Below are 13,747 nucleotides of genomic sequence, written 5' to 3'. Positions count from 1 at the left end.
CCTTAACACTCAAACTACCCGCAACAACAGCCACAGAAACATCTTAATTTTAGGAGGAAATATACTTTGCCAGAGTAAAGTACCAAAATTCTTAGATGCTGGATGCCAAATATCATCAATGAGAGCACAAGCTGATTTATCTGTGAAAATCTCATTCTTCTCCAACTGCCACACTCTTCTTCTCTCAGCTTAATCAGAAATAGATAAATTCCTCTCTCCTTCATCAAGAAGAGACTCCATACGCTGACACTCCCTAGTCTCTGTTGGAATGTTGCCAATTATGTTGACATTGTCAAAGAAGGAGTCTTGTTGGTGGCAACCACCAACCTTGACTTTGGTAGCCACCATTGTTGAAGAAGAGAAGAAGTTGGCAGCCACCTTTGTTGAAGAAGAGATGAGTTTGGCAGCCACCATTGATGACAAAGGAGCAAGAGGAGCTGCCATTGATGCCTATAAAAGAGGCATGATCTTAGAGAGCAAAGTGTGAGAGTTGTGAGACATGTAGAGAGAAGAAGAGAGAAAGAAATAGAAGGGCTGCCATCAGCAGCCCTGCTGCCTTAAGCAGCTGCTACCCCATGTAGCAATGAGAGATGGGAGTTGAGTGGATGTGATCCTCCTCCATGTGTTGTATTCTTTCTCTATCTCTAAATAAAATGAACCTCTCCCGTGGATGTAGGCAATTTGCCGAACCACGTTAAATATTGTGTCTCAGTGTGCTTACCCCTCCGATGAGCAATGATCAGTACATCACCGGTCCCGGATTCCGCCCCATCAAATGGTATCAGAGCTTTTTTGGTTTAAAGTGGTGTTTGATCTTTGCTCAAAAATGAAAGTTGTCAAAATGGTGTTTTGACCATCCCACTGTGTAGAGGAGGACGATACGAAGCCACTGGTGAAAACGGCGTCAAAATCGGACGTCGGACATGGCCGCACTCTCCATCACTCTCCGGCAAGGCGTCTACCCACGCGCGCCAACGCGCCCCACGCGTCTTCTTCACCCGGATGAGTTGACCCGACCCATGTGAACAGTAGACATGAACAGTGACGTATCATGAACAGTGCCCCATGTAGCAGCTGCTGCCCCATGTAGCAATGAGAGAGGGGAGTTGAGTGGATGTGATCCTCCTCCATGTGTTGTATTCTTTCTCTATCTCTAAATAAAATGAACCTCTCCCGTGGATGTAGGCAATTTGCCGAACCACGTTAAATATTGTGTCTCAGTGTGCTTACCCCTCCGATGAGCAATGATCAGTACATCACCGGTCCCGGATTCCGCCCCATCAGTCTCAGCTTCATGCATGACCCCAGATTTAGCAATACATGTCAATGAACGCGTTTGCTATCATCACACTGATTCGTTGTGTTTTGTAACGATGATGTAGTTTCAATGGATTCCCTGACCAAATTCCAAGAAATCCAATTGACCACAAGCAGAGAGCACACGAACTAATGCTCTCCAATGGAACAAACGCAGCCTCCAGCATGTTACAAACCATTCTAAAGCTTCCTTTGGGTGGTTGCCCAGCAATCATGGCACTCCAGGAAACCACATTCCTCTCCGGCATCTCATTAAACGACATCCTTGCCAGCTCTAGCTCACCGCTTATAGCATACCCATTAACCATGCTCGTCCAAGAGACCACATCTCTAACTCCCATGGTATCAAAGATCCCTCTTGCAGAATCCAAGCAGCCACATTTCACATTCATGGTGATTTGCATTTCTAGTTTTACATATTCGTGAAAACTCTTCCCTAATCTCAAACGCCCCTTCTGCGAGCAAGCTGAACGAGCGGCTATCATGGTGACCTCTTCTGGCTCTACATTACCCTCCACTGACATCGAGTCAAAAAGCTTCCAGGTCTCATCCCAACAGTTACGCTTAGAGTACCCATCAGTCATAGACAGAAAGTCCATCTCTAGCAGGAATTCCATCAAACAAGTGTCAAGCAAAACCCAAACAACCACGCAGGTCATAAAAGCGAGCCAACCCATCTTGAAACAACATAGCAGAAACAAAACCCATCTTTCGAATACCACAATGAACTGATTTCCCTCCAAAAACTCTCAGAAACTGTTCGCTGCACGCTTTGAGCGCAGGAACAAAGCTCCTACAGTCCATTTCAGCTCCATTCTGAAGCATTTGGCAGAAAAACAAGAAGCCACTACGGCCCATTTTGGCTTTAGAGTAGCCTCTAATCATGGTATTCCAAATATAAGTACCTGCGAAAACAGAGCATGATTTGTAACTGCAGTGTGAGAGAAGGCAAAAGGCCAAGGCAAGACAAAGCTTGGGGGTAGATTAGCCAGACTATAAAGGAGAAGGACTTATTCGTACTTGTTCCAAGATTGTGAGTCAAAATAATACCGCTTCTTTTACTTCAAACGCAATCTCGTCCTACGTTCCAGGGAATCTTTTGACCTAATCTCTTAATATATATTTGAATGGCATCTTGGCTTAAGCTCCTTCAATTATTGCTTTCGAATGTTCTCATGGTATTGCTCTTTGTTTTTGAGGATCCAATTAATAAGCAAATCATGGAGACTTGGCTGTTGACCTCAACACTCTCGTCTGCTTTGACTCCTTCAATATCTTGGATGTGAACCAGGCTTGGAATATTGGGTGTTCTTGTTTTTGATACATGTAAAGAGGTAAGCTAAGCATCTCTTTCAAGATCTCTCTAGCTGCTGCAGCGATGCCAAATCGCTTTCTTTCTTCAAGTTCCTTAGCAGGAGTATTGTATAGCAACCAACTTTCTTTGCGTTTTGCTCCAGGTCTGGGCCAATTTTGATGCCTTTTGTGAATCCCTCCATCTGGGCTTATCAAAAGAGGAGGAGGAAAGAAGTAAGTTTCTCTTCTCAGTTACATGTTTCAATTCAATACTGAGCTAGTTTCTTGATGCTTCAAACTTCTTTACAAAAGAAAAATAAAGAAAAGAAAACTGTCCTCTGATGTGAATGAGTAAGCAAACTTCACATAAACTAGGAAGGAAAGGGGAAGTTGGAATATTGAGTTCACAGGCTAATGGTGGAGTCCATGATACAATTGCTTTGTTTAAACAAATCTGTTCCAGTTAGTGTTCTGTTTTTCCATGTTCTAGTTTCATAGCGTTTTGACATATGGTTTCAAACCGTTTATAATTCAAAATATTAATTTAATAAGTATAATTTCAATGTATAACCACAATTTAAATTATGTAATTTAAATTTTAAACAAAGTTTGGTATAAAGGTTGGGTTTGAATGGGTATGACCTCATCAATTTGATAAATCCAAAGACAACCTGGAATCCTGGATTATTAGTAATAATATAATTGGCCTAAAATCATTCAAGACAACAACATATTAGATCGATACAAGTCAACCTGAGATAATTTTTGTCCAGAATAATACTAAAAAGTTCCAGCTGAAATTTAAACATGATTTATGGAATGGACTGAGATTTTAAACAAGATAAAATCTGCTCAAGTTAATTTATTCTGTTTTTTAAATTAAAATATATCAGTTATTCAAGACAAAACAGAAGGCAATTGACACCATAGGATTTGAAACAATGATCTTTGTTTCTTAGCATCACCAATGAATTTCCCATGATTTAAAAGACTACACACACACTTTTTTATTCTTTTCAATTTATTTATCCATCAAATCAATGGAAATTCTTATTTTCAGACACTTAAAAAGCGCACAAAATAGAAAAAACAAAAAACCAACAAAATTGAAAAACCTGGAAATGTAAAAAACTTGAGAATTACATGCACGTAATACATATTCAAGAAACCAAGAACAGCAACATATTTATTTAATTAGACTCAAACACTCAAACATACATAAATTTACACACAAAAAAACACCAAACTTAGGAAATTCATTCTTCTATATATATCTGGATATGGCCGAACATCCACGCTCCATGCAAATAATAGCTAGTTAGCTCTTGTCACTTCAACCCAAACCTCCTCACCAAACAGCTTCAAACTACTCCTCCTTTTAGCTTCAATCCTGAACTGTGACCCCAGGTTATGGTCATCCTCACGATGAAGAACAACCACGTCACCAACTGTCAGTTCATAATATTTAACAAATTGACGCCAGCCCTTAGAAAGCACTGGCTTGTCATAATCTCCATCTCTCTTCAGGCAACGAATAACTCGAAGCTCGCCACAGCTATCTTTAACACGCAAATCAACATAATTATTTCCAGCAAAATCTAAATGCTGCAAGCATTGAGCTGGGAACGAGAACCGAAAACGAACATCAGTATCTGTCATCACTTTGCTGAAGATCTGCATTTTTTTTCTCAAGGGTCGTAAAAAGAGAGAGAAATGGTTATGTTTAAGCTATCTGCTGGATTGATATGGTTGCTTGCTCCGAGCTTGTTAATTTATACTAGTTAGCTACTGTATTCACGGTAGAAAGACATCGAGCGAGAGATTTCGGAAATCTTGTTCATTTGATCGATTTCGCATGGCGTTATTAAATCTTGATGGATTATTTGTAGATAGAACAAGACAAACGCAGGCTTATGACTAAGCTTTTTCAAAGACTAAATGAGCCAGGAGGTACGCTCGTATTGCCTCTCGTGCACCTCGTTCGTTCTAACTTGCGAAAACCAAACACTTGCTCAAGATCTTGCATGCTTGTCTAAGTGTTTCTAGAGCATTTTGGGCAACATGGGCAATGACCAAGGACCCCATTTAATAAAAAAACTACAAGAATAAATAAGGTTTATTTTTTAATTATATTTTATGAAATGAAAATTGTTCTTTTTATTATTAGACATACATGAAGAATAATAAATTAAAATATATTTCTTAAAAATTATATTTTAAAAGGTTTATGGAGTTATTAATCATGCTCAATAATTTTTACAGTGTGCAACTTAAATATGAAAATGGAGATTTATATGATACATTGCATAAGATTTATTATCAGTTAATTGTATTTTGCCATTATTATTGGCTCTTGTGATTTTAGATAAAGCTGGTTCTTGATCTTGCAGGCATGTGCTCCGAGTCCGCCCAAAGTTTCATCAAATCCTGCGTTTTCTTGAGATTTTCTTCGAGGTTTTTGTTCGAATAAGCAACAAGGTGCACGATATTGTTGAAGGGCAACTCCTTCCATGTGTGTCCAAAATTCGAAGTCATTTTCAATTCAAGGTCCACCATATATTTTTTATAATATAATAATGCTAGAATTTTGCTCGATCTCCTCAGCATGCATCGAGTAATCGCGTTTGGATTTCGAGTTCGACTGATTTGAAATGCTCGGTAGTCCAAAGAATAAATGGTGTCTGTGCCATCGACCGAGGCCGTCAGCACTATGGGCGTGCGTACAATGACGTTTCACTCCGAGGATAGATAGTTTAGACACCAAAAAAAATAAAAATAAAAACCTTATCTTGTAATCCGAAACTTACTCCGAGGATAGATAGTTTGTTCGTTTTATATTTATATTTCAACTTTCAATTTTAAAAGCAATAATCAGTGTATTAATTAGACGGACAATTACTATCCAATCACAATTAGTCTTACAATTTACACGGTTGAATCTTGAAACACCAGCCCAGTTATTGGCCATTTTAAGCTTCAAACGCAACTGCTGAAACCTCTCGACTTCCATCTTGAAGTGCTTCACCGTTAAATTCATTGTTTTACTTTATTTATTTCTTTTTTATTATTAAGTTATCTCGATCTTATATTTCGAATAATAAATTAGTCAAGTTAATTATGATTGTCTTATTTTTTTCCCTCAATTTTTTTATGAAATGATTTTAAAATTTTTTTTTTCATACTTTAGTGTTAAATTATTGGTCCTTGAGCTAAGTGATTTTTTATTTATTTATTTTGGGTTATCCCGAGTACAGGTTAATCAAGTTAACCCGGGTTAGCTTGCATTTTCTTACTCGATGTCTTTTTATTTAACTTTGGTCTTTTTGCTAGGTTCTTCTTTTGAAAGTCTAATTTTTTTAATCATGATCTCATGTCGGAAGTGACAGGTCAATCGAGATAACCCGAGTTGACATGGTGTTCCCTAATTTTTTTTATGACTTAGTTTTTATTTTTTTTTATTTTATTATTTTGCATTAAATTATTTGCCTTGAGCTTTGTTATTTTTTTGCTTCTCCTTCTATTTTGTTATTTCAAGAGTGGGTTGATCAAGTTCACTAGAGTCAACTTGCATTTTTGTTCACAATGTTTTTTTATTTAACTTAGACCTTTTTTGTCTGGCCCTTTTTTGGAGATCTAATTTTTTTTTCCACCAATATCTCATGTCGTGTATGATGGGTTAGTTAAGTTAACCTTGGTTAACTAGGATTTTTTTCCCCTTGATTTTTTTTATGATTTAAAAAATAAAATAAAATGACAACATATTGAATTGATTCGGGTTAACACGGGTTAATCTGTCAAATCAATGACCTAGATTATAAGCCCATGATAACCTTATAAAAAGTAAATCAAAATAAATTACAAAGCTCAATTTCCAATCAACTCATTGTTGAAGAATGTAAATGAAAACAATTAATTAAAAAATAACAAAAACTTATCTAGGTTAACCTGTCAAACCTGTGATCTGGGTCATGATATCAAGATAACTTCATGAAAAGTAGACAAACAATTACTTGATTTAACCCGGATTAATATGTCGAACCTACGACCAAGATCATGATATTATGATAATCTTATTAAAAGAAAATCAAAATAAATTATGAAGCTTAATTTTTAATAAACTCATTGTTAAAGGTTGAAAATGAAAAAAAAATCAATTTAAAAAGAGAACACAGTGAAAAAATTGAGTCTACCTGGGTTAACCCGCAAAACATATGACCCGAACATAAGACTAGATAACCTCATAGAAAGCAAAACAAAATAAATCATGAAGCCTAATTCACAATCAAACCAATGCTGAATCATGAAATATAAAAAATGTTAATGACAAAGTTAAAAAAAAAAAAAAAAAAACTTAAGTCAATAGGGTTAACTCGCCAAACCCACAACTCGAGTTATGAGGCCGAGAGAACCTTATAAAAAACAAACCAAAATTAATCATGAAGCCTAATTCTCAATCAACTTGATGTTGAATGATTAAATTGAAAAAAAAAAGGTAAATTAAATAGAGAGAAAACAAACTTGAGGTAACTGATTAGTACTTAAAAGTGCATTTTTATCAAGGTTTTATATCATCATTTTGCACTTGAAGTATCAATAACTCCTTAACTAAAGCATGTTTTATAATAACAAGTCTGATACTATAAGATACCTTAATTTATGGTAAATTTTCATCTTAAATGCAGGCCTATCACATAAATAAAAGGATTGATTGATGAGTTTAAGTACTGAAATTGAAAGGACAAAGAGAGGGTAAAACTTAGAAAAAAGATTTTGGTTAAGTCCAAATAGGAACACTATTCGGTAATTGAGTCATATCTGGAGCTACAGATCTCGGATTTAGGTATGCTTTATATGGATGGAAAGCTAAGACATAGGCCTAAAAATTTCATGGGAGTCCAAGATTTAAAAAGATCATTTTTAAGTCCAAATTATAGCAACAACAAAGAAGTCTGAATTTATCCTGCAGCCCAAACACTGTTCAGTGTTTTGCCCATATCTCGAGTTCTAGAAATCCAAATGACCTCAATGTTTTTTCCTGGAAATCTGACACAATTTCCTATAACTTTCATAAGTAATGTTGGTTCAAACTCGGACGTTATCAATGATGTTTTGTTCAGACAAAAAGATAAGGATTGTAACCAAGTCAAGATGTGGCCACCCACTCAACAATTAGTCATCAAATCAATAGTTCTAAATTTTGACCTATAAAAGGAGGTATTTGCCATGCATTTAGGCATCTTGGTTGTTCAGATCAAGATCATGCTCTTTATTTCTTTTTTTATATTTTTGTAATTTTTAAGTTTTATTTCATGTTATATTTTCCTTAATCTCTTGTTTATGCTTTTCATTTCATTTACTATACTTATGTTCTTATGTTGTTTATTTATGCTTTTCTTTTTTATTATGTTTAACTAAGTTTATTATGTCAAGGTGAAAAGGTTTCACTAATGGTGTTAGAATATGTATAATATAAACTCAACATGGACTTCAATGTTTATATCCAAGAAAGTTTGTTATTAACATGTCTTTATCTTTTTATCTTACTAATTCTTAATACCTTGCTTGTTCAATGATTAATCTAGATTTGTGTTGTATAACACTTGGTACAACAAATTCTTGGCACTTTCATAGCCAACCGTATGGTATAACCTACACATGTGCTATGAAAGGAACTTGATTTGTTATTAACATAAGTTAGCATCATAAATTCTTGATAATATTTAAAAGTTTGGTTTTACTTAAATAAGATAATTAAAATGATCATGTTAAAAATTTATAATGACCTATTAAGGATAAATCATATGATTAGAACCTCGTTTGTGTGTGGTTTCCAATTGATTAATAAAAAAAGTTTATACTATACTCTTTTTATTAGTGACTCCTCTAACCTTGACATTTGTTTTTATCATTGTTGAATCCTCACATCAATCTTACATCTCAAAGTCCTCATTAACTTATTATTATTATTATTATTATTATTATTATTATTATTATTATATAGTTAACATCTTTGTGGTTCGACCCCGGTCTTGCCAGGTTATTTATTACTTCGACAGTCCTGCACTTGGAAGAAGACATCAATCTTTTGATCGTGTCAGTAACCCGCCAAACTTGCAACACGGGTTATAAGTCCGAGCTAACCATGTATAAAGCAAACCATAATAAATTATGAATCCTAATTTTCAATAAACTATGTATTAAAGTATGAAATTAGAAAAAACAAATCAGGATAATCTCACAGAAAGTAAATAAAAAAAGACCTAAGTTAACCTGAATTAATATGTCAAACTCGCGACCAAGGTTATAAGACTATGATAACCATGTTAAAAGCAAATTAAAAAAAATTATGAAGCCTAATTTTCAATAAGCTCAATGTTAAAGGTTGAAAATGAAGAAATTTAAATTTAAAAATAGGATACAACAAAATAATATGAGTTTATCTGGGTTAACCCATAAAACACGTGACCCAAGCATAAGACCAAGATAACCCAATAGAAAACAAACCAAAATAATTCACGACGCCTAATTCATAATCAACAAAATGTTGAAAGATGAAATGGAAAAAATTCCAATAAAAAAAGTCAATAAAAACTCGAGTTAACTAGGTTAACTCGCCAAACCCGTGACTCAAGTAATGAGACCGAGATGATCTTATATAAAGCAAACCAAAATAAATCACGAAACCTAATTCCTAATCAACCTAATGTTGAATGATGAAATTGAAAAAAAATTTATCAATTAAAAAAGATAAATAAAACTGGAGTCAACTCGCCCAACCTCTAACACGGGTTACAAGATCGAGCTAACCTTGTATAAAGCAAACCACAATAAATTATAAAACCTAATCTCCAATAAACTAAATATTGAAGTATAAAATTAGAAAAAATTATATATATACAAAAAAAAAGACAAAAAAATGCTATTGAAATGAATAGTATTTTACTAGGTAGTGCACAATAAAAGCACCGCATCTTTTAGTTTATACTAGATAACAAAAAAAATTTAAATATAGACTTTTTCAAGTTTTGTATTTAAAAAAAAATTCCAAGTGAAAATAAAAAAAATATACATACATATAATCAAAACAATTGAGAACTCTATGTCTTAATAAGTGAAAACAAAAACCATAAACGATGACTAAAAATAAATACTAAAAAACTTGAGAGATAAGTGTAGATTAAGATATTTAATTTTGTAAGACGTAATATTTACGCGGTTGCGTTTACTAAACTTATTAATTAAAATAATTATTTTATTCATTCAAACAATAATAAAAATAGACACACACATTAAATTAATTGAATAAAATAAAAGGTAAAAAATAATATGCAAGGCTGCACATATTAAAAATAAATTTCTTTTTATTTTTAAAATTAAAGTTCATGTATATAAAAGATTAAAAAAATATATAGATTAATCAGAAATACCTCCTAAAACATTAAATGCATAATTAAAATATAAATGTCATTTCAAATAAGCTTTCTAAAAAGCATAAAAGAGAGAAAGAATATTAATCAAAATAAAAACAAAAATAAAAATACGATTAATTTAAAAAAATAGAAAAAAATAGGAAATTATTTTTTCTTTAACAATAAAAAAGTGAACAATGTCGTCCACAATAAAACTTTAAGGGTGAACTCGAACCATGAGCTCAACCAGATTTAATATTTTTTCCCTTTAAATTTATAGCAAACATAAAAAAGTAAACAATGGCATCCACGGTAAAATATAAAGGGGTGAACAATACAGATGCATGGTATTTACCTTACCAATTTCCCCCTTAAATTTATAGCAAAATCTATTTTTTAAAAAAAAAAACTAATGAGTAGTGTCGTCCACAGTAAAACTCGGACCATGAATTCAACTGGGTTTAATTATAAACCCTAGTAATAATTTTTCTGCGGTTATTAAAAGATGAGAAATTTAACCAATAGTAAAATGGGTTAAATTAAATTAAAGAAATCTAAATCAAGGTAAAAAATAGTGAAATTAATGAAATGAAAAGTGAATATAGTACTAAATTATTGAAAAGAAAAACATTTGTGAGAACAAAATGAATACGTAAGATCAAGAGAGGTCAATACTCAAATAATAGAAGGTTGAGAGTTTATGTACAAATGATAAAAAAGGGTGGGGATAAATGTGCAATTAACAAGATGTTAGAACTATAAATATCATTCTATTTCTCTCTTAGAGGGATTGGAAAGAGTAAGAGAGAGTTTAAAGAGAGGCTAGAGAGAAGACATATTGATGGCAAAACATCTGACAGCTATAACTTCACCTTCCACCATTGGATCAGAACGATATTCGGATAAGTTGTTCTCATCCGTGTCATGTACATTTTCACTGAAGGGATTTTCTATATCAGTCCCCGTTTGAGAGATATCAAGGGAGGAAAATATCTGGGAAAATACACTTCTAAACAATCTTCTTTGTTGTCTATTTTCTCCTTCGGCCACCGTTGGATTAGGCTATAATTTGGATATGTTGTTCTTCCTGATTCTATCTAGATTCAGAACGGTGGAGATCAGAAACAAACATTTGGTATAGAAGTTACGCTTCTCACACAGTAGGTCTGCAAGTTTGAGGTCAGTGCGGTTAAACCCATATTTCTGGAAATTTCACGAATTGTTGAAGTTAATATTTGGATATGTTATTCTCATAATAATGAATTATAACTTGACAATATGGATTGTTTGGAATATTATTCATTTGTTATTTATGGTTGGTTGAAACTGTTGTCAATGATTGTGTTTAGAAGAATATTGTTCGGAAAGTTTGCAAAATCGATAAGAATATTTTATTTTGACGTTAAGAGGGGAGATTGAAATAAATAAGATACATTGGCTTTTATAAAGATACTTTTTTTTTTACACTCTTAAACGATATGTGATATGCCCAAGGGTTGAAATAAAAGAGAAAAAATTAAATTGTGGATGTTGTGTGTAAATGGAAAGGTTGATGAATCTGGACAGATTCGTCTCCTGACTTTTAGAGAGAATTCGAGTAGGAGGATGAGAGAATTAGGATCGGGTTCCGCATAGAAATTGTAGATCTGAATGTTAACTAACCAAGGAAACTGGTCTTGCTCAATTTGGAGATGTAGAACTCCAGTTGTGGGTTACCAACTGAGACTGAGTTGTGACTGATTATGTAGGGCAGCAGGACTAATTAGTTAATGAAAAATTTTGACTATCTTAGAGGCAAAACTGGGTTCTCCTCCCTTCAGAGAACTTATAGCCTCGTGTCCTAGCTTTATAATGACATCAATCTCACTTAAAATGGAGTTTTAAAACTTTAGATATGGTAAAAAAATCTAATGAGTGTTTAACAGTAATAGTTAAAAATTGGATAGTAACAATTCAAAGTTAGGTATTAACAATTCAATGTCTAGACAATAACGGTTGGACAGTAACAGTTGAAAATTAGACAGTAACAGTTCAAAATTAGACAGTAACATTTCAATGTCTAGGTAGTAATGTTTGGACAGTAACAATTCAATGTCTAGATAATAACGTTTGGACAGTAACAGTTGAAAATTGAACATTAACAATTCAATGTCTAGACAGTAACGGTTAGGCAGTAACACTTGAAAATTGGACAGTAACAGTAGACTTTCACGTGAATACTATATGTAAGAATATAAAAGAATTGAGTCATACAAACACTTGCACACTGGGATACTAACTCTAAAAATATACATGATATATGTATGTATGTATGTTATTATGAGGAAATGAACATGTATAGAAAGTAACATATGAGTAATGGATGAATAAGGATTCTTTGTAATATCGGCCTGAAGGAATGATAACTATGGTTGGATAAAGGATGACAACATGCTTAAATGTTAACAAATGATTAGCTTCGGCTAATGGCATCTAAAGTGATGGCCGTGACAAATGAATGATTAAGCTTTGGCTATGCATCCGAAGGGTTGACCGAGACAAAGAATTGATTAGCTTCGACTAATGGCATCCAAAGGGATGATCGGGACAAACAAATGATTAGCTTTAGCTAATTGCATCCGAAGGGATGACCAAGATAAACGATTGATTAGCTTTGGCTAATGGCATCCGAAGCGATGACTGGGACAAACGAACGATTAGCTTTGGCTATTTGCATCTGAAGGGATGATTGGGACAAACGATTGATTAGCTTTGGCTAATGGCATCCAAAGGGATGACCGGGACAAACAATTGATTAACTTTGGCTAATGGCATCCAAAGGGATGACCGGGACAAAAGAATGATTAGCTTTGGCTCATGGCATCCGAAGGGATGATCAGGACAAATAATTGATTAGCTTCGACCGATGGCATTCGAAGGGGATGGCCAAGGTGAGTGAATGGTTAACCTCGATAAATGATGTCTTAAGAGGATGGCTGGATTTAAGATTATGGCTGATTGTAAGAATTGGTGCGTCTATATGTACTGCAAGTTGTGTATACCAAGAACATGAAGGAACTACAAATGTCACGCTTCAAACATGAGATAATGTTAATGCTTCATTAAACTGCCAAATCGTTTTCTTATTATTATTATTATTATTAAGTAATTTCATTCTTGTAAATGTTGTGTACTGCAGTAGGAATGTCGTACCAACAAAGTGCCTAGGAAACCCAATACACGGGAACCTACTTTTGCAAGGAATCATGTAGTTGCAGTCTAAATCATGATGAATTTTATATGAATCAATGAATTGAATGTATAACTATTATTAGATCCTTTTAGATTAAATTTGTGATGTCTATTTGTAGGATAGAATACAAACTCATGTCTATACATGTATATTTTAAATCCGAACTTCTAATCATGCAAACATAATATTATGAGTTTATGTAAGATTCTCTTTTAAATGAAATGTTGATTGTTGTTGATGTATGGATTCTATATTGATGATGTAAAGGGAACACGTCCACCGATTACTGACACGGTATGTGTCAAGTAAAAAAAAAAATACTATTGTTTTGGGCTTGAAAAGCCGGGTTGTTACATTAATATGCCCCCCTCTTAGATTTATAGCAAACCTAAAAAAAAAGTGAACAATGTCGTCTACATTAAAACAAGAGGAGTGGTTTAGCTAATGATATAATGGAAACAACAGCAGAGGTGGCGATAGGAGAGCTGACAGCAGT

The 13,747-nt window shown here is 33.8% G+C and overlaps 1 long non-coding RNA gene across 1 annotated transcript; it reads left to right on the top strand.

The window, feature by feature from the left end:
• The first annotated feature begins 271 nt into the window (after window positions 1-271).
• LOC140955341 (uncharacterized) lies at window positions 272-5,579 on the top strand. The gene is made up of 3 exons (XR_012169314.1): window positions 272-2,651; window positions 2,775-2,844; window positions 5,001-5,579. It is a non-coding gene; the product is annotated as an uncharacterized lncRNA (long non-coding RNA).
• The last annotated feature ends 8,168 nt before the right edge of the window (window positions 5,580-13,747 follow it).

The sequence above is a fragment of the Populus alba genome, chromosome 3 (genome assembly GCF_005239225.2).
Source record: "Populus alba chromosome 3, ASM523922v2, whole genome shotgun sequence".
NCBI classification, from domain to species: Eukaryota; Viridiplantae; Streptophyta; class Magnoliopsida; order Malpighiales; family Salicaceae; genus Populus; species Populus alba.
This window is presented reverse-complemented; position numbering and strand designations above follow the sequence as displayed.